The sequence below is a fragment of the Rhinolophus sinicus genome, chromosome 5 (genome assembly GCF_057876585.1).
Source record: "Rhinolophus sinicus isolate RSI-liver-muscle chromosome 5, RSI-T2T, whole genome shotgun sequence".
NCBI lineage: Eukaryota > Metazoa > Chordata > Mammalia > Chiroptera > Rhinolophidae > Rhinolophus > Rhinolophus sinicus.
The window spans coordinates 42,991,687-43,014,213 of record NC_142505.1 but is presented as its reverse complement, the minus strand read 5'-3'; the positions used below and the strand labels follow the sequence as shown (position 1 = coordinate 43,014,213).

Sequence of the window (22,527 nt, the reverse complement as noted above, 5' to 3'; positions counted from 1 at the left end):
AGGCGCTGGTGGCCACAGCCACCACCTGCCCACTAACAGCCCGCTGCATGCCTGCCTCTCCCTCCCCTGTGACCGCCTCCAAGGCTGGGACCCTGGCATCCTGTGTTCCCAGAGTCCAGCACACAGTTGGGCTGACAAAAAGTGTGGGTTCAAACCCATTCACTCTTGACGTAAGATAATTGCCAGAGACCTAGATGGGAGTGTGTGAAGGCCAAGAGTCAATGGGGAATCTTTTGGAAACTAAGGAGTCTGTGATTTCAAGAAGCATGCTGCTTTTTTGGAAAATGATGTAAAATGTTCTTTAAGTCTATTTGAGAAATGTCATGAATAAACTGGCAGCCCATTCAGAATCAGCTTCAAACAATTATGACAGTGTTATCGGTTGAATTGCATCTCTTCCTCTCTCAAAGAAATGTGGAAATCCTAACTCCCCCCCACCCCGCCCTGTACCTGTGAATGTGACCTTATTTGGAAATAGGGTCTTTACAGAGGCAAGCAAGTTTATATGAGGTCATTAGGGTGGGCTCTGATACAATATAACTGCTGTCTTTATAAAAGGGGGGAAAGTTGGGCACAGAGACAGACACGCACAGAGGGAAGGTGGTGTGAAGAGGGAAGCAGAAGCCCAGGAACGCCAAAGACTGCCACCAAAGCTCCAGAAGTTGGGGGAGAGGCCTCCTGGGGCTCGGAAGGAAGCAACCCTGCTGACACCTTGATGTTGGACATCCAGCTTCCAGAGCTGTGGGACAACACGGCTGTTACTTTAAGCCGCCCAGTTTGTGGTGCTTTGTGACGGCAGCCCTAGCAAGTAATACAGAAGGCACACTGCCTATTCCCAGTGCTTGTGTAGTTAGAGAGACCGACATGGTCCCAGAGGAAAGGGGCCTGGGGGCTTCCCAATTTGAGGCAATTGTTCCCCCTGGTGCCGCCAGGAGAACAAAGACCTAGGCCACGTGCTGGATACATCAGATTTTCTCTCCTGCTCAGTCCTGCCAAAGTCTTCAAAAGGAAGGACTTCTTACTCCCATTTTAAAGAATATAAAACTGAGGTGGGACAGCATTTAAACAAGTGCTGAGGACTGCACAGCCAGAGTCTATGAGCAGTGCAGCCAGGCCGTCCACACTGAGCCTCACTGCCTCCCAGACGGAACCTGCACAGAAGAGCTTCCTGGAGTTAACAGATTGGTAACAGAGGTTTGGGGTGCACTGATCCAACCTACTGGCTCCATCCCTTGTATTTTGGACTCTGGCTAGGCAGAGGGCGTATGGTTTTCTCCATTCTCTCACTGAGGAAAACAGGAAAGAAGGAAATGTTCCACCTCCCTAAAAGGATAAGGCATTTAAGAAGCCTCAAGGACTTTTAAAGCCCTAGATTGTATAGTGCAAGCTTTCACCTTTTACAGAGCACTTTCACTTGCATTGTCCCCCGGCTGCCAGCACTGCCCCTCAGATGGGGATTGCTGCCCCCCTCTGAGGGGGTCTGAGTTGTTTTGCAACCTGGTGTTAGTTATGCCAGCCTAATACATTGTCCCAATGTGCAAATTCTGCTAATCGGATTTATTTATAAGGAAGGTTGCCTGTAATTTTTACTTAAAAGGGATTTCCACTGAGGATGTTTTGGGTGTTGCTGTGGCACCGAGTTGGAGTAAAACATTTCCCATAAACGTTCTCAGACTCCATTAACCTCTCTCAGTTCATTTTCTCTCTGGATGTTCTGAAGGGATTTCCCCATTCCCTGCTCGAGGAGGTGATAGTTCTCTACTCAGGCCGTGATGGCTCATCTCAGCGGTTGCAGGCAGGTCAGTCTCCGGGAGGCCCTCTGCTTTGGCCCCTGGGGAGCCAGGAGACTCTGGGGAGGCCAGTTCGGCCCTTCATGGCCGCCCATGACTCCAGGAGGGCCTGCCCGGATTCGCATGCCTACCCACACCCCAAGCCCCGCCCAGACAGGATGCTGTTGAATGCCTGTGAGCAAGTGGCCAAGAGCCCAGACTTGGAAACAGACCTCACTTTCCTTTCCTCCACTTCCACTGCATTTTGCTAAAAAACTGTACTCTGGAGTCAGACCTCCTGGGTTTGAATCCCACCTAGGGTAAGTGGGTTAGCACTCGGTGCGTCAGTTTTTGCTTTTGTAATATGGGGATAGTGGTTGTGCCTACCTCATGGGGCTGTTGTGAAGACTAGATGATTAATATTTTTAAAAGCACTTAGCATAGGGCCTGACACACATCCAGAATTGTATTAAGTGACTGCTATCATTACTGCTATTGTTGGTATTAATTTATTCAGCCAACATGGATCGAGGCCCATACGTGTGGAGTCAAGATGGACTAACTTTGCTACTTACTTGCTGAACTACCCTGGGCATTTTACTCAACCTCTCTGTGCCTTGGCTTCCTCTTCTGTGAAATGGGAACAGTGAAAATATGCATGTCACAGGCTGGTGGTGAGGATCAGGGCACATCCTGGCTCACGGGAAGCGCTTAGTAAAGCCGAGGTACTGTTACCATCGTTGATGTCATTGGTGTTACTGTGATGCCTGGGTCAGGCCAGGCCCTCCACAGCTGCCCTGGAGAAACTCGTGATCACGTTGGACAGATCTACTAGCATTTGGGGACCGGGCAGCCCCTCCCGTGCCTTCCCTATATTCTCCCTGACCACCCCCAGGATTCCAGACCCAGACCTTTGACCCAGCCCTTCCTGGCGTATGGAGCCATATGCCCGTCACCCCTGGTCCTCTCCCAGCTGAGAGGGATATTTTGCAAACATTCAAATTGCTAGGAGCCTCCAATAGCTCTGCCACTGCACACAGATTATAACTCATACTCTGCGTGGGGTCCCTCTAGGCCTGGTGCGATCAGCCCTGGGCAGGCATTCCTCTGCCCTCACCACCTGGTGGGGCCCTTGCTCACCATTCTCCAGGCTCCTGCCTTCCTTGCTTTTCCTCAACCCCACTGCACCCCTTGCTTCTGGAGGCCTCCCATCTACTGGGAACGCTCGCACTCACCCTGGATCTCTGCAGGGCTGGCTGCTTCTAACAGTGAGACGGCGCAGTTACCTGCCACCCACTGCTCCCCACCCTGCCACCCATTTTGTTTTCTTTACGGTGCTTGTCATGCCCTGCAGCCATCTTCTTTATTTGGTCACCTGTCTGCTGGAGTGTCAGCACCATGAGGACAGGGTCTCCTTTGTTTCATTCTGAGGGTCTCCCAGGGGCGAATAAAAGCACAACAGCGACTGTGCATAGCGGGTGCATAATAAACACTCGTAAACAAACAAACCCGGCTCCAAGCATCCTTTACGGAAGACATAATGCATCTTTGTTATTACGTAATAAAAGAGGTTGAACCCCACGGTGAAAATTCCACTACAGGAAGCCTTTCACCCATCTCAGGAGGAGGAGAGCGGAGATGTCGCCTCCTTCTCTGGTGGATGGCTCATAGATGGCTCTCCTCAACCTCCTTCCCTACCCACGCTTGTCAAAAGCTGCTGGGTTTAAAGGCCCATGTTTCTGTTCCATATTATCAATTGTTTAATATTCAAGAGATGGCATTAAATAAATATGTGAGCAATTATGTAATGTGTTTGGAAACAATCTGGTTAGTCTCAAAGTGCTTGGGTGATAAACAAAAGTTCAGCGAAGCAAGAGGTCTGGGTGATCTCTGAGGGGGGACGGAGGCACGTGGCCAGCTGCCCGTCGGCTCCCTCCCTGGTTTGGTCTGTAGTTACTCATCTTCCCGGCCCTGGCAGGGTAGGCAGCGAGCTCAGAATCATGGAGTTGTGTCCTGGCTCTCCCACCTCCTGGCTGGGGAGTGACTTCTCTCTGGTCTCAGTCTGCCCATCTGTGAAAGGGCTAACACTGCCTCCTGGGAATGTCAGATGAGATGCTGATTCTCAGCTTTGGCCCAGAGGATGGTTTTGTGGAAGATAAGTTGGGTCTGATGCCGAAAAAAGAGCAGTGTGAGCTCTGGTCCCCCCCAGGGATGGGAATGGGGATACAGGGCATGGACTTCAAGGTTCATAGATACATAATGCAAGGTAGACTGAGCAGGGCAATGACAGAGGCCCAAAGAAACGGCTTCGGGAGCACAGAGGAAGATGTGCCTAAGCCCAGCTAGGAGACAGAGAAAGCGCTCAGAGCTGTCAGATGGGCTGGCTTTGGAAGAATGAGTAACATTTTGACCCCAGAGAGAGGAGTGCCACATTTAACTAACATGCATTAGGCACCTAGCATGTCTATTCATTCAACAAGCATTTATTGAGCACCCATTATGTTCCAGCTACTCTGCTAAGCACTTTACACGAGTCATCTTTGCTTGACCTTCACAAGGAGAGGCTGTGCTGTCCCCATTTAACAGATGAGAGAACTGAGACTCAGTTCACTGTGCAACGTGATGCTGTCCTCCTTCTTTGCATTCTGTGTCATACTCCCTATGCAAACGCAAAAGGGACGTGTGGGAATTTCCCCAAAGCAGTATAAGGGAGCATGCATAATTCTTGTGTCCCTGCCAGAGTGGCAGAGGAAAGGCAGTTGCTGTCAAACCTCCCTTTCCTGCTCAGCTGACCATCCATTAGCAGCCCCCTCACAGCGCTCTCTTCCCAGATCTACCCCACCCCCAGCCCAAGTAAAACCCATCTCCAACTCACCCCTCCACGTGTTCTGCTTAAATGGAAGGCGTCAGGGTTTGGAAAATGGAGCCCATGTCTTGCTGGCTCTGGGGACTGGGTGATGAAGTTCAGCTCTGGAAAAGGGTAGATGGCATTGATTAGGGGTGGTGACTCAACAGGGACAGGGGTCAGGAAGGAGCAGGAAGGGATGGGTGGTGTGGAGTGTCCCCTATGTTCTGGCATGGGGCTGGGGCCAGAGTTGGATGGGGATGGAGACAGAAGAGAAGCAGGGATGCCCCTTCTCCCTCCCTACCTCCTAGAAGCTAACCCAGCCACATGGGGACACAGCCCGGCCTTCCCCCATCAAGATTTGCCAGGTGGGCTTCACCCTTCCCGGGCCCTGTCTGAAGAGAGCAGGTCCATATGCCGGCAGGGGTGTCAAGATGGGGTCTCTGTGTCCTTTGTCTGCTGGCTGGTGTGGCCTGCAAGGGCAGAGGGAGTGTACAGGGTGGTCATGGGTGAGTGCTCTGGAGAGACAGAGGCCCTGGGCCAGGTGGCTTAACCTTTCCGAGCCGCCTTTCCCCATCTGTAGGATAGAGATAATCATACCTCGTTTTACAAGTGCTCGAGTGTGTGTAGGTCTATGCAACTGTAATCACGTGTGTAGTTACATGTACCCACCACGACAAGATACAGAATTGTTCTATCAGCACAAGCTTTCTCTGCGCCCCCTTATAGTCACACCCATTCCCTCCCCACCTCACCCCTAAACCTTGGTCATCATGACTCTGTTCTCCATATCTATAATATTGTTCTTTCTATAAATGGAATCATGCTTACATGTAACCTCTGGGATTGGCTTTTCTCACTCAGTATAATTCTTTGGAGATTCATCATGTAGCTGTGTGTACCAATAGTTGATTTCTTTTTATTGTTGAATACTATTTCATGGTATGGATGCACCACAGTTTTTTAAATCATTCATCCACTAAAGAACATCTGGGTTATTTCCAGTTTTTGGCTATTATGAGTAAAGTTGCTATAAACATTTGTGTACAGGTATTTTGTGTGAACATACATTGTTCATTTGTTTGGGATAAATGCCCAAGAGTGCAATCAATTGTTGGGTCCCATGGTAGTTGTGTGTCTAGCCGTTTGTTTGTTCCGGAGTGGCTGTACCATTTACATTCCCAAGAGCAATGTGTGAGTCATCCAGTTTTTCAGCATCCTTGCCAGTATTTGGTGTTATTTTTTTATTTAGCCATTGTGATGGATTGTAATACCTCACTGTGGTTTTAACTTGCATGTCTCTAATGCCTAATGATGTTCAACATCTTTTCATGTGCTTATTTGCCATCTATATATGCTCTTTGGAGAAATGTCTCTTCATGACTTTTGTCCATTTTTAAATTGGATTGTTTGATTTTGTTTTTACTGTTAAGTTTTCAGGTGATATATATATATATATATATATATCAGTACTTTGGCAGATTTTGTGGCTTGCAAATACTTTCCCTCTGTCTGTAGGTTGTTTTTTTCATCCTCTTAATAGAGTCTTTCACAGAGCACAAGCTTTTAATTTTGGCTCAGTCCAATTTATCATTTTTTTCCTTTACGGATCACGCTTTTGGTGTCAAGTCTAAGAACTCTTTGCTTAGCACTAGATCTACACGTCATCTCTATGTCAAACCACACAGTTTTGGTTTCTATGTAATAAATCTTGAAATCAGGTAGCCTGACTCTTTTCAATTTATTCTTCTTTTTCAAAATTGTTTCAGCTATTCTATCTCCTTTGCCTTTCCCATATACACTTCAGAATATTTTCTATATTTACAAAAATTTTGCTGAGATTTTGGTAAAAATTATAGAGAACTGAAATCTTTACAATGTTCAGTCTTCTAATCCATGAACACATTATGTCACTTCATTTGTTTAGATATTCTTTTATTTCTTTCATCAGTGTTTTGTAGTTTTCAGTATACAAATGTTGTACATGTTTTGTTAAATTTACACCTATGTATTTCATTTTTTGAATGGATATAAGTGGCATTGTACTTCTAATTTTGGTGTCCACATGTTCTTTGCTAATATACAGAAATACAATAGATTTTTCTACATTTATCTTATAGCCTGCAACCGTCCTGAACTCACTTACTAGTTCTAGGAAGTCTCTTTCTCTCTCTCATAGATTCTTTGGTTTTTTTTGTTTGTTTGTTTGTTTTGTTTTTGTAGAGAATGAAAGTTATCTGCAAATAGAGGCATTTTTATTTCATCCTTTCCAATCTGTATGCTTTGTCTTGTCTTATTGCTCTGGCTAGTACTCCCAGTACTATTTCAATATAAGTGGTGAGAGTTGACCTCTTGCTAAATTTAGGGGAAAGCATTTAGTTTTATAACCATTAAGTATTATGTTAGATGTAGTTTTTATAGATGTTCTTTAAAAACGTTTCCTTCTATTCCAATTTTTCTGAGCATTATATCATAAATGGGTGTTGAATTTTATCAAATGCTTTCCCTTAATTGATGAATATGATCATATGAATTTTATTCTTTAGCCCATTAACATGGTGGATTATACGAACTGATTTTTAAATGATGTTGAGTCAAACTTGCATTCCTGGAATAAACCCTGGTTGGTCATCAGGCATAATTGTTTTTACACATTGTTGTATTCTGTTTGTTAATGTTTCATTAAAGATTTTCACATCTATATTGATGAGGGATGCTGGCCTGTAGTTTTTACTTTTTATACTGTCAGTCTGATTTTGAATCAGGGTAATGCTAGATTCATGAATTGAACTGGAAAGTGTCCCTTTCTCTTTCATTTACTAAAAGATATCATGTAGAATTGGTGTTCATTTTTTAAACATTTGGTAAAATTCTCCAGTGAAATTATCTGGTCTGGGGATTTAATATAATATGTTAATTTTTTTTTTTTTTTTGTCATTCTCATTTTTTTTTTTCATTTTTTTTTAAATTTTATTAGTTTCAGGTGCACAAGACAAAGCAAAACTTAGACATTTATCATTTATATCCCTCACACTGTGTGAACCCCTCTCCCCCTATCCACTATCCCTCTGACCTCGCACAGAGCCAATACATTTCCACTGTCTCTATTCCTAATGCTGTACTCCGCTTCCTGTAACAATATACATACAAATATATAAATATACATACATATATATATTTATAATATGTTAAATTTTAAGTTTACACTTTTATTTTTTTGTTTTCTGTTTGTTCTTTCTACACACACATACAACCACATATAAAAGTATTACAATTTTTGCTTCAACTGTCAAACATAATTTAAAAAGCTCAAGTGGAGAAAGAACGTCTATTGCATTTACCCATATTTTTGCTTACCAGATTCTTTTTTTTTTCATTCCTGATGTTTGAAGATTCCTCCCCCCCTTATAAAATACAAAGATTCCTTTTTTTTTATTAGTTTCAGGTGTTCAAAACAATGTAATAGTTAGACATTTACCCCAAAGATTCATTTTTAAAAATGGTTTCCTTTCTGTTTTTAAAACTTCTTTTAGCATTCTTTTAGGGTAGATTTTCTGGCAACAAATTCTCTTAGTTTTCCTTCATTTGAAAATGTCTTAATTTTCCTTTAATACCTGAAGGATATTTTTGTTGGACATAAGATTCTTACTTGACAGTTCCTCTCTTTCAGAATTTGAAAAAATAATGTACCACTTCCTTCTAGCCTCCATGGTTTCTGATGAGAAATCCACTATCCTTCAAATTGTTTACCCTCTATAGGTGAGTAGTCATTTTATCTCACTGCTTCCAAGATTTTTATTTTGTTTTAAGTTTTCAAATGTTTAAGTATTTTATGTGTTAGTGTAGATTTCTTTAGCTTTATCCTCTTTGGAGTTTTCTAAGCTTCATGAATCTGTAGGTTTATGGCTTTTTATTATTATTATTTATTTATTTATTTTGCCGAATTTAGGAAATTTTCAGCCATTATTTTGTTAAGTATTTTTTTCAGCACCATTCTCTTTTCATCTCTTTCTAGAAGTTTAATGACATACACATTAGATCTTTTTTATAGTCCCACAAATCCTTGAGGCTCTGCTCATTTTTTAAGTCTGTTTTTTCTCTGTTATTCAGATTAGATAATTTCTATTGTACTATTTCCAGGTCAATGATTTTCTCCTCTGTCCCCTCCAGTCTGCTGTTAAGCACATCACTGAGCTTTTTTTTGCTGTTGTTAATTACAATATCATATTTTTCAGTCCTAAAATTTCCATGTGGTTCTTCTCTATGTCTTCTGTTTCTTTGATGAGACTTTCTAATTTTTTATTTGTTTCAAGTCTGTTCATAACTGTTCCTTGAAGCATTTTTATGATAGCTGCTTTTAAACCTTTGTCAGATAATTCCAACATCTCTGTCATCTCAATGTTGTTATTTATTGATTATCTTTCTGTCATTCAGCTTGAGATCTTAGTTCTTAGTATAAGTAATTTTCAATGGCAACCTGGGCATTTGGAGTATTATGTTATGAGCTTTTCAATCTTATTCAAGCCTTCCATTTCAGCCGACTTCCTCTGACATTACTCCAGTAGAAGAAGGGGATGGGCAGGAAATCCAGCTCCCCATTAGGCCCCCAGTGATACCTCCCTGGCTTGGAAAGGTAATAGTACCTTGCTCCTACTCCCACAGTGCTCTCCACTAACACCACAGGGGGTGGGGGTGAGAGCTTACCACCATCCAATGGGGAATGAAAGTCCTGGCTCCCTACTTGGCCTTCTCTGACACCACTGCAGTGGAGGATTTGCGGTACCTCATTATAGTCTGATGAAAGTGGAAGTCCAGTTTCTCCACTGGATCATTGCTGGTGGGGGTGGGGCCGCAATCTTTTCTGTTATGTTTGGCTGGAGTAGCAAATTCTGTCTAGAAGTGCCTGTTTTGCTAGGCTGCCCCTTTCCTTGTTCTTTAACTAGAGAGTGCAGGCTTTTGTTGGTGTTTCCTTTGCTTAACCATCAGCATTTCCTCATTTCTGGCTTCTTCAGCTCCAACTCTGGAACACAGGAGGCAAAAAGAAAACCCAGGAACTTACTACTATGCTGTTTCTTGGGTCTTCAGGTCCCTAGTAAGTCTGTCCTCTCTTTAGCTTTCAGAGTTTTCTAATGTTTGTTTTATATATAAGGTGCAAGGGTTTTAGTTGCACTTAGGAAGAGGAATAGAGAGAAGTACCTCTATCCCATCTTCACGGAAGCAGAAGTCCACCGGAAGACCTTTTAACAAGTGCTTCCTAGCTCCCTGGAGTTTTCCAGAATCACCTCTATCTTCTTGACGTTGCTAATCAAATCAGATTTTCTGAAATGCTTGTTATTTCTCATGAGCTTCTGGCTTTCTACACGATGCAGGTGAGTGCATACCTGTCCAGTAGAAGACAATGGGCTATTTGGAATTTTAGGAGGCCTTTTCTTTTCAAAGCCGTCGATGTGATGATGGGAAACTTGGAGCAGAGCCTCCAAAATGTCTATTTGTTAAAACTAGAAATCCAGCTCGGCATCTCTTTCAGTACCTCCAGGACTAGCCCTTGCAAGGTCTCTTCAGGGGAACAGAAGGATCTGAGTAGTGTTTCTAATCATAAATGGCTTAAGCCAGAATGTGAAATTTCATAACTTTGTCTCATTCCCCAGCGCTGCTGGTTCCTCCCGGGCTGTGCATCACCATTTATGAGGCTCTCAAGGCTGGGCCTCATTTCCTCCCCTCCCCAGCTCTGGGAGGCAGGAAGCAACTACTATTCTTTTTGTGTAAAGTGTCTGGCTTCCAGAGGGCAGTGATTTGTCCAGGGCCACTTAGTTACACAATGGCAGAGCCTGGGTCACACCATGGTCTTGTGACTCTGTCCCCAATGTTATTTTCTAGGCTGTACACTGCCTGGCTCCAAATTTTCTCTGTATTTTTATCTAGGCCAGCGGTTCTCCAAGTGTGATCCACGTGCCCCAGAGGGTTCCTGAGACCCTTGCAGGGGGTCTGTGATGTCAAAGTCGATTTTCTAATAACACTAGTATGTTATTTGCCACCTTCACTAGGTTGATATTTACACTGCTGGTACAAAAGCAATGGTGAGTAACCCCGCTGGTGGCCTAGCCCGAATCAAGGGAGTGACACCAAACAGTACCAGCAGTCATTGCATCCTTCATCACCACACAGTTGCAGGGAACCAAAAAAATGCTAGCTTCACTTAGGAATGTCCTGGGAAAAGCAGTAAAAAGGATTAGATTAAATCTTGACCCTTGAGAACACAAAACTGGAAGCATGCACGGAGTTGGAAGAAAAGCTCTTGTACGATGGCTTGAGTTGCGAGCTGAATTAGCCTCTGTTTTCACGAATGCCATTTTTACATAAAAAATAACTGACAAATGATGGTTATTCAGACTTGTGCATTTGGCAGACATATTCTCAAAAATGAACAAAGTAAGCTTATTGCTTCAAGGAAAACAACTGACAATATAAAATTGTTGCCAATGATAAAATTTGAGCTTTCAAAGTGAAAAATCAGAATTTTGGGAATCTTTATCTGCTATTGTGCAACTGACAGCTTCCTAACACGTAACGTTTCTGATGAGGTCAGTGGTGAGATAACAAACATGATTTTTAAAAATCTTGTATAATAAAATGTGTAAACATTTGAAAGAGCTGTGTAACTCGGTGAGCCAGCATTTTTTTAAATGACTGATGCATGATGTCACAAAAGTATGTTTGGGTAAAAGGTTCATCAAAGTGTAAGAGAAAAATGGATTTTAATGTACATGAGGAAAAATTCATTGACATGGCTTCAGAGTCTTCATGGCAACCAATTTTTAAGACGCTATCTGTTATGGGCTGAATTGTGTCCCCTCTACAATTCACATGTTGTAGTCCTAAACCCTAACACCTCAGGATGTGACTGTATCTGGAAATAAGGCCTGTAAAGAGGTGATTAAGGTCAAATGAGGTCATTGGGGCATTAGGGCGGGGCCCTAGTGGAATCTGACCGGTGTCCTCTCAGTAGAGGAGATGTGGACACACAGAGACAGTAAGGATGTGGGTGCACAGAGAAAAGAGCATGTGAGGACGTGGTGAGAAGACACCATCCAAGAACCAAGGAGAGAGGCCTCAGAAAAAAGCAACCCTGGGGCGGCCGGTTAGCTCAGTTGGTTAGAGTGCGGTGCTGATAACACTGAGGTAGTCGGTTCAATCCCTGCATGGGCCACAGTGAGCTGTGCCCTCCTTAAAAAAAAAAGAAAAGGAAAGAAAAGAAAAAAAGCAACCCTTTTGATGCCTTGCTCTTGGACATCAAACCTCCAGAACTGTGAGAAAATATGTTTCTGTTGTTTAAGCCTCCCGGTCTGTGGTACTTTGTTATGGCAGCCCCAGGGAACTAATACACTATCACTTGTTGAGTTTGGGTGTAGTACCAAAGAATAATATCTACAACTATCTGAAAAGGTTATTAAAATGCTTCTCTCTTTGCCAACCACAGATCTCTGTGATGCTGGAATTTCTTCATATAAATTAACCAAAACATCGTGTGGCAACAGATTGGATGCAAAAGCAGATGAAAATCCAGCTGCCTTCAATTAAGTCATTAAAGAGATTTGTAAAAATATAAAACATTACTTTTTTCACTAATTGGAACATATAGTTATTTTTCATAAAATATGTTGTATATGCTACCATAATGGGTTTATTATTGTTATTTTTAAATGAATTAATAAATATTAAAATTTCAGTTTTAATTTCTCACATGGTAAATATGGGGAGACAGTGTTCACATAAGCAAAACCTTTTGGGGTTCTCAATCACTTTTAAGAGTGTAAAGGGTCCTGAGACAGAAAGTGTGAGAATAGCTGATGGAGGTCAGTAATTCCCACACCTGGGTTAATCAGATATGACTGTCAAGATGCCTAGTGTCTGTCCTTTAATTGAGCTCATGTTTCTTAATAACTTGCTTGGTTAAAACTTAAACACATTTATTTTAAGAAGAAACTTTGTCACTACCATCAGTGGAAAACCAATGCCACTCACCACAAGTAAAACATGACTGCAACAAAGAAATGCAATGGGATGTCTTTCCGTTTAGTGGACCTGATTGCCCCCGTAAAGCCCTGAGCTCCGAGTCAGCTTGCTCTATGCTCAGAATTTAGCCAAATGTTTAGGGGGGATGAGGCTGTAATTAAAGATACACTAGTTCCAGACAGAACTTTTTGCCTTGATGTGACCTGAAAAACTGAAGAACGGAAAATGGACTAGTTTCCCCATCAGGTGGTGGCTGTTGTTGCATGCCACCTACTATGCTCCTACGTGCCATCAGAGGCTCACGCCCCACACTTAGGGATGCTCAGATCCAACAGCACCGAGGCTGAAAGTAGGGGAGCTGCTCCCTTCATAAACCCTGCTTCTATCTCCTTGAAGGCGCTCACAAGCCCACGATCACCGACCTTGGCAGCGAGGCTTGAGAAATGGTGCACTCTAGCTCAGGCAAGCCCACGAGATGTTGTTTGTTGCAGTTCTAGAAATCAAATCAGTTCCTGGCCTGCAGACACCTCAACTCAAGCTTGTGCGTGCACCACTTCTGATTCCATCCCCTCCCAAATCTGCTTTCCCTCCTGTGTTCCTTTTCTAGGTAAATGGCACCATGACCAAGAATGTTCCCAGAAACATGGTGCGCAAGAGCTGAATGCTGGAAACAACCCACACGTCCACCAGCAGGAGGATGAATCAACAGACTGTGATGTCTTCGTGCCAGGGAATATTATACAGCAATGAGAATACAACAGCTCCAGCTGCAGCCACCACATGGAGGAGTCTGAGAAACATAATGCTGCGTGGAAGAAGCAAGTTTCAGAAAGTTGCAGACTGTGTGATGCATTTAAAAGAAACTAAAACAAAAGCAAAACTAAACAATAGGTGGTGTAAGCACACACACACACAAGATAAAAATGTTTAAGAAAAAAAGGCACAGGGGAATTCTCTGTACTTTCTGCTCAATTTTGCTGGGAACCTAAAACTGCTCTAAAAATACAGTCTATAGGGAAAAGAAGCAAGGAAATGATAAACACAGGATGGTTGTTTCCTCTGGGAGAGGCAGGGGGTTGGGATGGGGATACTCACACAGGAACAGACAAATGATTGGTGATGTTCTAGTTCTTGGGTTGGATTGTGGGTCTATGATATATACATATATATATACACTGTATTATTAAACTAGCAATGTATGCTACATAATTTCTTTTGTATGTATCAAATATAATACTAAAAATATAATAAGAGAAAAATGTGCAGTCTCTGAGCCCGTAGTTTTTCTTCTTAAGAACCTATCTAAAAGAAATGATTGGAACTGCAAACAATATTTCAGTCATAAAGACGTTCATCACAGTGTTTTTCCTTTTAAATCACAGCAATAATTCGGACACAATCTAAATGTGCAATCCTAGGGGATTAGTTAATTACTGAGAAGTCATAAAACAGAAAATATGCATCTATCAAAAATCATGTTTTCAAATAATTTTGAATGACCCAGGAAAAAAAAATTAATAACCTTGAGTGAAAAATGCAGAGTACAGAATGGAAATAAAATAGGATCTCAATCTTCCTGACCCCAATAAGAAGCTTATTATATTTATAGTATAGATAGAAAAAAGATATAATGTTGAAAGATATAACATTGAAAGATATAGTGCTCCCCAAATGTCAACATTGGTGGGATTAAGGTTATTCCTTCTTCGACAAAATGTCTAGCTATTTACCCATTTTCTACAGTAAACACGCAGGAAAACACTAGCACATGGCACATTAGTACAGGAATATCGGCTTGTCCATCTCCCAGCGCGCTCCCAGGCCCCTCTCCTAAATCATTATCCAACTGTCCTTGAGGCTGAAGACTACTGTCTGATAAGCCCCCATCAACCTGACTCCACCAGGGGACAAGAGATGGAGGGAGGGAGGCAGCAGACAGCACTCAGCACACCCCGTCCTTCCCAGCCTTCAGTCTCCGGACTGAAGCTCCCATCAGGAACCCCTCCCACCCCACCTTGGCCATCTCAGCCCAATCCCTTCTTCCCTAGGCCCATCTCACCCAGCTCCTCTGTGTAGGGTCACCTACTGAGAATGGAGGAAGGGACCAGGTCCCCTGGGCTTTGCGTGATTCTGCCCAGCCACCAGCCTCTCCACACGGCGGGCCACTCAGCCCTTATATGGGGGCATGAAGGGACAGCACCTTGGACAGTTCCACTTCAGGCCCTGACTTGGGACCTTCCAGGGACTCCTCCCTCCTGAGGTCCCCAGTTTCCCATCACTTCCTCTCCCGAGATAGAAATCAGCCCCCAACCCCCGCCCCCGACCATACCTTCATCCTCTCTCACTATGAAGCCACCTGCTTATCAGATTGATGAGGGATGGCCTATTGACATTATTGCCCCATTTTACGAATGGGGAGACTGAGGCTTTTAGGGGGATAAGAACACATATCTGAGGGTGGCCAAGCCAGGAGGTGTGGCTCCCCAAACCAGTAAGTTCTGCTGCCCCATGCTCCAGACCTGATGTCCCCCATCAGCAATGCACTTATGCGATGGCCTCTGAGTCAAAAATAAACCGAGGCTCAGTTCTGCTGAACCATCTGCCACACACTAACTCAGAGGCAGAGATATTGACTTGCTGCAGAAGGGAACATGCCTGCAGCCGGGACCTGAGCAGCAAGAGGCCTGCACCCTCCCAGGCTTCCCTGGCTGGGGGCTGGTCAATTATATGGGCATGGGGATGGGAGAGGTGCTCGGAGCAGAGTGGGGGGCAGAGGGGCCAGTGGGGGGCAGAGGGGCTCTTGGCATATGTGGGGGAGAGCTGTGGGCAGTGAGTCCGTGGGCCAAAGCTGACTGCCATTGAGGCTGGGTGGCCTTGGGCAAGTCCTCTCCCTTCCCCAGGCCTCGGTTTCTCCACCACAAGGCGGTGGAACATATGGTTCTTTCAAAGCCTGACAAAGTCATATTCTGTGGCTGCAGGTCTTAGGGGGCTGCCTTCATATTCCTGGTCCTTTGGGGGTGACAACAGCCGATGGGGAGGGGAGAGGATTCTTAGAGAGAGAGGAACTGGCTGGTCCAATGTCACACCATTCCTCACAACAACGACGTCAACAACAATGGTAATAATACTCCCCTACCCAAAAGATGTCGGCAGCTTACATCTCCCAAAGCCCGTCATTTCATTCACAGTCCCCATTTTATAGATGAGGACACATAATCAGAGAGGGAGAGAGAGTAGCCAAAGGCCACACAGCGGGCCCATGGCCGGGAGGTCAGATCCTTGTTCTCATGCATTTGTTTCATGAAACGTCTACATTTTCAACCTCCAAGAAGCTGCAGGCATGGACTTACCAGTCGCCTGTCCAGGGAAGCTGAAGCCCCTTGTAAGCAAATCACCTTGCACCACAGGTGGGAGGGAGTCCCCACACATGCAATTTCTCAGTTTAGCCATTTGCTGAACATGTTTCCTGTGCTACAAAAACAATCACTAAGCATCCCAGCCGGAGGGTTTGCCTAATGCCCTTCCCATGTATGACGCCCACCCTGAAAGCAGCTGGAAGGAGCACTGGGTGAGGGGTGCAGTCTCGGCACTGCCCCCAAAGCCATGTGCCCTGGGACGAGGCCCCCTCTGTAAAGTGAGGGGATTGAACAAGGCAGCTCTCGGGGTCCTCACTGCTCCAGGCAATGTGTGTCTACCATTCCTCATTCACCTTCTGTCAGCCAGGAGGGCTCATGAATGCTGGATGGCTCGGACCATGATGGCTATGCTCATTGCTGTACCCGGGCACTGGCACTCAGTAGGACCACATCCCTGCTTGTAGATTGGTGACAGGGTTCTAAGGAGCAAATCCCAAGGGCTTCTGTTTTATGTCACACAGAGGGAAAAGGCCCCTCGAGGCTGCCACTCACTGCATGCTTACTATGTGCCAGAGCTTGTTCTCCACGTGGATTAAGGAACTACTGACGCTAAGAGAGCAGAGATGCTATGGGCAGAGACCCTGCCCATCACCCCCCAGAGCTAACTAACGACTGTGGTACAATTGCCCCCACAGCATCTGCACCTCTTTGCCTGACGGCCTTCCCTGGTGGGCAAGCTCTAGAGAAGTAACAACATGGGAGTCGGTATAGCACTGTGAGCTGTGGGCTGTCCTCCCAGCGTCCCCAGCGCCATCGAGCCCATTGCCCACAGTGGTGATTAACTTGCCTGAAAACATCTCCTTCTTCTTGTTTCACTTGTCCACCCTCCTACCAGCCTTCCTGTACCTCCACATAGATTCCTTGCACTTGGATTGCTGCCACGTGGCCTGCTTCCGGGAGAATGCAGCCAGAGAAAGGAAGGCACTGCTATTATCCCATTTTGATGGGGGTGAAGCTGATGCTCAGAGACGTGACTTTCCCAGGGTAACACGGAAAGTCCAGACCTGAAGCCAAGCCCACGTACACTCAGACGTTTTGTTTAATCAACACATATACCAGAAAGAAAGAACTAAGAGTAAGATTGAGAGTCTAATTTAAGAATGGCCATAGGAGAATATTAATTAACTTCATTCATTTATTCATTCATTCACTCAGAGACTCTATATTGAAATCAACTACTTATCAAGCCCTGAACTGGGTATTGGGGGCACACTGGTTAAATGCACTGGCTCTGGATTTTTGGGACCTGGGCTCAAATCCATGCTCCAACCATGTGCCAGTTGTGTCATGTGGTGAGTGATTCAACCTCTCCTTGTCCCTACTTTGTCATCGGTCAAATGGAGGTGCCTACCTCCTGGACTGTTGGGAGGGTAAACAGGCTTAAAGTATAAATAAGTGCTCAATACATATTAGCTATGAGGTAACAGTGGTGTCAGCGCTGAAAACTGGGAAGTGCCATGTCTCAGCAATACCGTCATTTTTAGCGCGTCTTGTCACTTAAGTGAGTCTGTGATCATAATAAATGTGAGTTGCATTGGAGTTTAAAGTTTGCATTTCCCCCTACTTTTCCTTCCTCCTGCCATCCTTTCCTTCCTTCCTCTCTCCCTCCCTCCCGCCCTTCTTTCCTTCCTTCCTCCCTTTCCTTCTTCCCACCCACCCAAACCCCTGCCCTCTGCTCTGTGCCAGAGCCTATGCTGGTCACTGGGACACAAGGATGACAAGACTCTGCCCCTCGGGAACTCTTGGGGCCTGTGGGAGATGGGGAGAGACACAAGGGAGCTGCACAGCGCAGTGTGGTGAAGAAAAGCCAGGAAAAGAGTGGGGGAGCATACGGATGGGCGTCTGACCTTGCCTGTGAACGCTGGACTTGAGGGGAGGGAGCCACAGGGCTCAGAGAGATAAGTCACCTGTTCAAGGCCGCATAACAGGAAAATGGTTGGTTTGACTCCAAATCTCACGTGATTTCTAATATCTTGCTCTGTGGCCACGTTCTGTTATGAGCTCTAAAAGAACAGTAACAATGATTTCTATTGCAAGACAGTTCTTGGGGACTCAGACCAAGTGGGTCTTTTCTTGCTGGCCAGCCATAGAGAACAGAGCTTCTGAAGTCTCGTCAGAAAGAACGATGGAAGAGTTGCAAACAATATGAAAACAATAAATATTTATTTCAAAGGGAAGCTGATAAGACATATTAACTTCTTCTGAGACTTAGAACCTGAGCGAATAGCAGAAACGGGACAAGATGCCTTGCTGAAGAATAAGGACCATGTTGGCGGTTAGAGCATCTCACCTTGCTGCAGGCTATTGTTTCTCTTCTCAGTCACTTCAAGATGAACTTAACTACATAACAATACCTTTATTTTTTTTCCTCTGTGAGGTTTTTTATTTGACACAGAAATAACCTGGATCCTAATTCTATAGATCAGATTTTTGTTTGTTCATTTTCAGAAAGCACACTTTTCTCTATGTGATTCCTCTTTTTTTTTTTTTTTTTTTTTTTTTGTATCCAGTGCAATCTGAGGTGTAGATCTCTTATCACTCCCAGAAGAACACATTCTCAATGAAATGCTCCAATGAAAGTCAACAAGGACGCCGGTTCTGATATACCGGAGTTTATCTCACAGGGACTCTGTCGAGACTTCATGTGCCCGTTCCAGGAACCCAGGCTGCCGAGGCACCAACCTCACACACTTTCCTGATTGTGGCGAGGATCAACGTCACCCTGAAGTCTACAGAACTGGTTGCGGAAGAGTTTTAAATAGTAGGAAATCCATGCCGGGTGAGGTCATGGTGCAGACGAAGGGGAAACATTCACAGTCGCTCTGGGAGAGAAGGAAGCTGTTACGTGTAGTGGCCGAGGTCTGACGCACAGCACACACCCCAAGCAGGCCAGGCTGCTGGCAGGATGCCCCTCAGCCTGCTGCTTCTGTGGCTGACAGGTGCAGTCTGGCTGTTTTTGACTGGAGTCAAGCAAGTTTAAGGCTTAGACAGGACTGAGGAAGGTGGGGATACATGTGGGCCCTTTCTGTCCCATTCGCTCTCATTTAGGGCTATTTCTTTCTGGCCAGGGCAAGATAGCAGAACTGTTTTATCAAGAGGACTCTAGCTGAAGGCAGCCAACATGCAAAATCACCCGAATGACTATGCAAGTATTTTCTACTCCCCCTCTCCCCCAACATACAGCCTCCTGGAGCTCAGCTCTGATTTGTAATTAGCTCATAGGCCAGAAATAGATTTTTCTTTCTTTTTATCAGAAATCAGAGTTCAAACTTTCAGCCCAGAAATGGGACATAATTGCTAACAATTAAATTCCATTTGAAAAAGAATAAAATGTATCATATTTACCTGTTGCTCTGTCTCTGGTTCTAAAAGCTAATTAGGATAGCCACTGTGGGGAGTTTTGAAGGCTAGTGTAGAAAGCCAGGCTGGGCGTGTCCTAGTCATGTGGCCTCAGGCATGTCTCAGTTTCCCCACCTGTCAAATGTGGACATTAGCCTCTGCCAGAGCTGCTGCACACAGAACATGAGGTCTGGGCTGGGCCAGCTTTCCAGGGCCCTCGGCAAATGGAAGCTAAGAAAATTAACATTGCTTTTGAACAATGTCAAAAGTTGCATAAGAAGGGTTGCCGTGCTTATCATGGGGCCTGGTTTTGGTTTTCTGGAGCAATCCTGCAGCAGCATTTCTGCAGCTGGAGAGGGAACACCCTTCCCACAGCCACCACTGCCACCTCGGCGCTGGGTAGTGACTCACAGCGCTGGCAAGCAGTGTGGGCGGGAAATCACTTAGGTGTCACCATGGAACCTGACAGATTAGCCCCCATGGAGCTGCTCTATAAAGAAAGGGGGAAGGGAGGCCCCTTCTCCTCCCCAAGGTGAGTGGGGCACGGAAGGAACAGCTTTCCTCAGCTAAACCCCCTCACTGCCAACACGGCTGGAAGAAGACAGCCAAAAGTGTGTGCTGACACAGGCTCCTGGAGTGGGGAGCAAATCCATCCCTCCCCCAGGTTCAAAGACTCCTCAAACCCTGAATGTCAGAAAAGAAATATGGACCCTCCCACTTTGAGCACCATCTCTGTGCCCAGCCCTCTACCAAACCCTTTATATGCTTTGCTTCATCATATCCTTAGAACTACCTGTTCTTATGCCCATTTTACAGACAAAGAAACTGAGGCTGGAAGCAGGTCACACAGCTCCTGGAGGCAGAGCTGGGATTCCCACAAGATCTGTGTCGGTACTCTGAAATGTATCAAAAGGCCTGCCCAAACTGGTGTCTGTGGGTACGTGAAAAGCAGGCGAATGTTCCAGAAATGCAACTGCCAGGGCCACAACAGCTCAGCGTAGAGGTGCTCTTTTATGGCAGGTGCCATTGGTTTCTAAAGGACTTTCTATGTATTCTCTCTTTTCCTTTTCCCAACAGTGCTATGAGGCAGGTGACAATATTTCCATTTCACAGGTGAGGAGGTGGAGGTTGAGCTGCTTCCCGCTGCTTGCTGTCCTAACCACTGCCCACTACGACCTCCGGCCTCCTGCTCCCTGTCTGTGTAATGGAGATAGATGAAAATCACAGCCTCAGCTGATGTCGGGGTTAAATGAGGTAACAGAAAGGAAATGCTTTAGAAACTGCAAAATGCTACCCGAATACTAAGGAGTATTATTATTTACTAAAATAGCTTATTGAGGAGAGTGCTGGTGAGGCTGAGAATTACCAGGTTCTGGATTCAATCCTAGATGTCTGCAGAGTGCTTAAGTGGCATTCTGCCCTGGACTGGGCGCTTCCAAGAGCAGGGATTGTGTCTTGTTTGCCTCAGTTTCCCCAGCTCCCAGCTTCAGGCATGGCACAGAAAGAGTCCCTGAAAAATCTTGGCTGAACTATACAGGATTAGTTCAGGTCAGGCAGGGGAAGAGAGTGGAGGGGAAGAAAAATAGAATCAAGGGCTGGAAATGGTCTTAGGGGTATCAGAAAATTGATCTTCCAATTGGGGGACACTTTTGAGAATGAAAAGGACACTTTTAATAGTCATAAGCTGCGACAATTCCGGGCCAACCAGGACATATGGACACCCTATTTGTTGATCGTTTAGTCTGATCCACACATGGCGGGGGAAACTGAGTCCCAGGTAAGGCACAAAGTTGGGACAGAACCAGGGCCGTCTGCTCCCTCCTGCTCTTAGAAGAGCCAGGACAGCAGCCACCGGTGGGTGGAACTTGCATTCGAGGGCCTGTGGCTCTCTGGAAGGAATTGGGCATTATCTACATAACCCAAAGTTTCGATTGGGTAAATATCAACACTTCTGGGCCGGTTACTAAGGGCCTGAATGGTTGCTAAGCGGCCGTATGACCTCATGAGGGGCTATTGTTCAGTGCTCAATAGGCATCCTTGAGTGACATTCTCCAACTCCCAAATCCCAGGGGCCCCTGGGGTTCTATGAAAAGAAGACAGATTATAACACGCAGGAGCAGTTGACAGACCCACGTTTGTTTTCTCAGGGTGGGGGGGTGGGGTTGGTAGGGGGTAGGGGTGGGAGGAGGCTTTAGCCTTTCAGAGCAAAGCATAGGAAGGCTTGAGTACCCGGTGAGAGCACTCAGCTGCCATTACTAGTGACAGAAACACCCCGGGAATAAAGGAGGAACCCCACGCTCAGCGCCTGACCCTCTGTAATCCACCTGAACATACATCGTATCTCAGTTTGTTTACAGAGCAGCTGTACGGGGTGGGGGACATAAGGATCACCTCCATTTCAAAACACGGGAAGAAACAGCTTGCCCAAAGCCTCCCCCAGGTGCCTCGTTTTCCAGGTGTGGCGGGCAGAACCGTGGCCACCCAGAGACACCCGTGCTCCACCCTGGAGCCTGTGACCGTGTTAGGCTGCAAAGCACAATGAAGGCCGCAAATAGAATTAAGGTTGCTCATGAGCTGACCTTGGGATGGGAGATGCTACTGGATGGATGGGCCCAGTGCAATCACAAGAGGGTCCTTAAAAGTGGAAGAGGGAGGCAGAAGAGTCGGTCTGCAATGTGAGAAACCAAAGCAATGCTGGCGTGAAGATGGAGGAACATGGCCACCGCTAGAAGCTAGAAGTGGCAAGGCTTCATTCTCCGCAGGAGCCTTCGGAAAGAACGCAGCCCTGCAGACCCGCACCAGGCTTCTAACCTAGAAAGGTTTTGAGCTGATAAATTTTAAGCAACTTGGCTTATAGGAAGTTGGTATAGCAGTGATGGGAAACCCACCATGGTTAGAAATCTGCACGGTCTGAGCCAGAAGCGGGGCTTTGGACAGCATTTAACTTCTTGGAGTTAAGAAAATAGGAGGCCCAGAGAAATAAAGTGATTTGCTCAGGGTCACAAAGCAAGCGACACAGACAGCAACAGAGACCTCTGGGGGTGGGTCAGACCTCCCCAAGGCGACCGAGACCACTGAGGCGCTGCATCTTCTAGATGACTTTTCTGCTGATTCTCACCAACTGGCCTGATCAGGACCCTGGGCC

General features: G+C 45.5%; 1 protein-coding gene across 12 annotated transcripts in view; it reads right to left on the bottom strand.

Moving 5' to 3' along the window:
* The window catches only part of ATP2B2 (ATPase plasma membrane Ca2+ transporting 2), a 360,315-nt gene that overhangs the window by 193,401 nt on the left and 144,387 nt on the right, over nt 1-22,527 (bottom strand). For 10 of the 12 annotated variants that reach the window (XM_088798409.1, XM_019732636.3, XM_019732642.3 and 7 more), the window contains one exon: nt 4,645-4,739. The exons of the other annotated variants lie outside the window; for them this stretch is intronic. The gene's annotated coding sequence lies outside the window, so the exon portion shown is untranslated. The remainder of the gene's footprint in view (nt 1-4,644; nt 4,740-22,527) is intronic. 12 annotated transcript variants of the gene reach the window in all.